Source organism: Rhinopithecus roxellana, chromosome 11 (assembly GCF_007565055.1).
Source record: "Rhinopithecus roxellana isolate Shanxi Qingling chromosome 11, ASM756505v1, whole genome shotgun sequence".
In the NCBI taxonomy this organism is placed as follows: domain Eukaryota; kingdom Metazoa; phylum Chordata; class Mammalia; order Primates; family Cercopithecidae; genus Rhinopithecus; species Rhinopithecus roxellana.
The window spans coordinates 45,098,044-45,102,378 of record NC_044559.1 but is presented as its reverse complement, the minus strand read 5'-3'; the positions used below and the strand labels follow the sequence as shown (position 1 = coordinate 45,102,378).

At 46.0% G+C, this 4,335-nt stretch overlaps 1 pseudogene; it reads right to left on the bottom strand.

The window, feature by feature from the left end:
- Positions 1–3,531: 3,531 nt before the first annotated feature.
- LOC104657818 lies at positions 3,532–3,902 on the bottom strand (annotated as a pseudogene).
- Between the last annotated feature and the right edge of the window lie 433 nt (positions 3,903–4,335).

The window sequence follows — 4,335 nt, the reverse complement described above, 5'->3', positions numbered from 1 at the left end:
CAGGATGGTCTCAATCTCCTGAAGTCGTGATCCGCCCGCCTCGGCCTCCCAAAGTGCTGGGATTACAGGCGTGAGCCACCACGCCTGGCCGATATTTCTGTCGTTTTTAAGCTACCCAGTTTGTGGTGATTTGTTCCGGCAGCCCTAGAAAATGAATACACTGTCCCTGTCATACTTGATCTTGCATTTCATGTCCATTTCTGCTGCAGGAAAACTCTGGATAGGTGAGATGGGAAGTTACACCATCACCGGCAACAAGCAGGAGTGGTGGGTATAGGCAGGTGACTGTGGGCATCAAGGGCTTTGTTATGCTGGGAGCTCTGAGAAGAGTCCAGAATACATCCCAGAACTCTCTTTCCAAAGAGCAGGAGCCCACGGCATTTACCCACGAGCTCCTGCCCCCACCGATGACATTTGCTTCTGGGGTTCCCCACCACCACCCATCTCCCCACACTTGGGGACTCTGCTTTAGTGCAGTGGGTGGGATACTTCAGTGCAGCGTTGGAGGAGGCTGGGGAGCAGAATGCGGAAAGTTGTGCTGCCCGTGCTGAAGGTGTTTGCTGTTGGTAGGAGGGGAGGCTGAGCTTGCACCTGACCATTCACCACATCTGCTGCTGAAATCAGAGGTGGGTCAGAGAGATGTGGTGGGGGTGGGACTGGCTACATGATCTTCAGGGCCCAGTGCAAAATGAAAATGCAGGGCCTCTTGTGCAAAATTACTAAGAATTTCAAGATGTCAGCTGCAGAGCTGAAGAGCACAGGGCTCTTCTAAGTGTAGGGTCCCGTGTAGCTGCACAGATCGCAACTCCCGAAGCCCTGGGTGCGCGCTCAGGGGCATCTGCTCTAAGCACGTTCCGTGTGCCGAGCATCCTGTGGAATGCTTTACACACACAATAAATGGTAGCTATTTGTACTGTGCCTTATAACAATCACACTAATTAGTCCGCTTCAGGGGGAATGAATTTAGGCAAATGCGTATTACTTCCTCGCTGAGGAGTCCCTAAATCCACGCTAGGACTATCACTCCATAGCTGAGAACTACCTTGAGCCCAAACCAGACAACTTTCAATCTTGTGCAAAGAAGTTTAGCCAGATCTTGAGTGCTGCATAAACACGTTGTTATGGTTTTCCTGATTACCATCTCTAACATCAGAGCAGCACAAATCTCTGGCTTGGCTGATACTTAACATGAACACAGGTTCCCCTGCCTTACTCAGTACAATTCTGCCAAAATGCCAGATATGTTATAATTATTTTCTTTCATCAAGAAACCATTCATATGAAATTTGAAAATGATTTGTCAGATCGCTGGGTGTACACTTTGATAGCTTTAAGAACAGTAATTTCTATAGTCCCAGAGAACTGCAGACCTGTCCCTGATCCAGGTCCCTGGTACTTGAATTACTTGGCTCTAAGATGGGTCCACTCACAGGTTCCAAAGACAATCAGGAAGATAGCCCGATGTTGCTAAGAGAGGAGAGCAGACCCTGTGAAAACCAAATGCTACATGTGAAGCTGAATTGGATGCTGGGCTGAGAAAGAAATCTACAAAAGACATTCTGGGACAATTGGGGATGTTTGAATATGGTCTGAGGATTAACTAGTGGCTCTGCAATCTACCTATAACGAAGGAACAGTTTTTGTTTTTGTTTTTTAGTGTGTCTCAGAGTGACGCTTTTGTAAAACATAAGAAAAGTGACTTCTTAGGAAGAAGTGAAAAAATACACAAAATGCCAGTCCAGATTTTTTATTATTAGATTTAACAGATCTAAAAGTACTCTGTCAGATTACTATAAAAGTTTCTAAAAGCTTGCTCCATTTTAGAATTCAGCTTGTTGAATGACCTGTGAAAAACAGTCCACAGGTTGGCCGCAGTATGCTGACCACACACTGAATCACGTTACTGAATTTACAGCCCTGGCATTAATACATATTCTTAATTTTCATAGTTGTGGCTAAAGATATTAGAGTTTTGTAAAAGGTCTTTCTTCTTAAGAGATAAAAATGCTAAAGTGGTAAGGAGTGAAACACCAAGATGTCTGCAACTTACTTTTAGATGGTTCAGGAAAAAAAGTATCTATGTGTATACAGTGAACAAAAAAACAGCTAATGATACTGTGACCCAATATGAAAAAATGGTTCACATAGGTGGTGGGCCTGTGAGTGAGCATGCATTGCACTCTTCAAATGGACTTTTCTATAGATTTGGACCATCTTGAAATGAACAGTCAATTCCTTGACTTCAGTGAGTCTGTCCTCCCAGGGGACCTCTGTACTTAAAATTAACAAACAAACAAAAACCATCCATGCTCTTCCCTGAAAAATCTACAAACAAGGGCCCCTGTGTGTCAGGTCAGCCAGCCAGCCACTGCTTTATTTCTTCCTGGCACAAATTAGATGTGAGAACAAGCCTCCGGAGATGCACAGGCCAGGGGGCTGGGTGCCCGCACCCGTCTACAGCCCAGATAGCAGTAGGAGGCAAAACAGCAGAGCCAGGGAAAATCTGGGAAGCCCAGAGACCTGCAGTTTCAACCTGGGCTCCAGCCTACCTGCTGGAGTGACCCAGCCTCACAGCCTCAGTGAGTTCTTCTCTGAAATGCAAGGGCCACTCCAACCAACATGAAATAATGATGCTTTCCAGAGGCAAATAAGGGCACCATGAATGGTGTCTAATCAAACCTGACATGGGCTCCCCTGGCCCGCTGACCAGATAACCAGGGGCCCTCTTTGTATATTTGTAGATACTCAGGGAAAAGCCTGGACACATTTATTTATTTTTTTTTTAAGCAGAGAGTTCCCTGGGGAAGACAGACTCACTGAAGTCAGCTCTATTATTAGGGTATTTTGCAGGTGCCAAAACTGCAGATGATATGAGGAGCTTTTTGTTGTTGTTGTTGCTGTTGTTTTAACTTTCAAAAAAGTTTTTATAGTAGTATACATAAAATTTACCATTGTTTTACCATCGTAAGCATTTAAGTGTACAGTTCAGTGGCATGAAGGACATTTACCATCTGTGCAACCACCATCACCATCTACCATCCATCTCCTGTTTTGTTTTTTTGGGTTTTTTTTTGAGATGGAGTCTCACTCTGTCTGGTTCAAGCAATTCTCCTGCCTCAGTCTCCCAAGTAGCTGGAACTACAGGTGTGCACCAGTACGCCCGGCTAATTTTTCTTTTTCTTTTTTTTTTTTTTTTTGTATTTTTAGTACAGACGGTTTCACCATGTTAGCCAGGCTGGTCTGGAACTCCTGGTCTCAAGTGATACACCCACCTCAGCCTCCCAAAGTGCGGGGATAACAGGCGTGAGCCACCACACCTGGCCATCACCTCCTGAACTTTTGCATCTTCCCAAACTGCAACTCTGTAGCCATTAAACAATAACTCCTCATTGCCCCCTCCTGGCCCCTGGCAAACGCCATTCTACTCTTACACTTCTTCAGACTCAGTTTCTTCTTTCATTTAGTAAAAGAGGGTCCACTGCTGACTAACAGGATTGTTTTCTGTTTGTGGAGGCCTTCTTACCAACATGTGATTGAGTTTATTGTAGAGAAAGGTAATAGGAAATGGGATTGTTCAAAGAAATGAGATGGAGACAAAACTGGATGAGGGTTTCACACTGAGTGTCCCATCCGCAGGCCTCAGCAGCCCTGCCACAGATCTGCCTGACTCTTTTGCATCAAGAAGTTCATCTTGCGAGCCATTTCCATGCTATAGATCTGCTGGACCTCTCATGGCTTTCCCTCTGTCGCCAGTGGCATGGCTTCTCATAATACCGCCGACGCCTAATGTCCTCAACGAGCCCTTCCATAGTTAGGATTCTGTTTAGGGTCCTGTATGCACTTTCCACGTTCCCTTCCTGTGCCATCACAGTCCTGGCGATGACCTTCAGATATTTGGCCATGACTTTGGATTTAAGTCTTTACTCTGGAGAGCCTGGCACGCTCAGTACCTAGTGGACCCTGATGTCAGGAGCTTTCGACCATGAAGCTAATTCTGGTTGGAGCTGAATCATTTCCTATGATAATGGAGCGCTTTCCTCCATGTGCAGCAGCTCCCGGGAGGCTGCCATTCCATCTCTGTCCCATGCTTGGTCATTCTCAGCAGTAATCCCATCGTGGCCTCACTGCTGGCCCCACTGAGTCAGTAGCCTGTATGACTCCGGCTTTAGTTACCATTGCTGACTTGTCTGAGGTCTGCATGTCACGGGCCTGCCCTGCTGCAGTATAGGAAAATTAACATGGGTGGACTCAGCACTGCACATGCAAGGCGGTGGCCTAGTGAGAGGCCAGGGGACTTCTTAGACTCATGTTGGTTTCTATGTGACTCCATGGGCT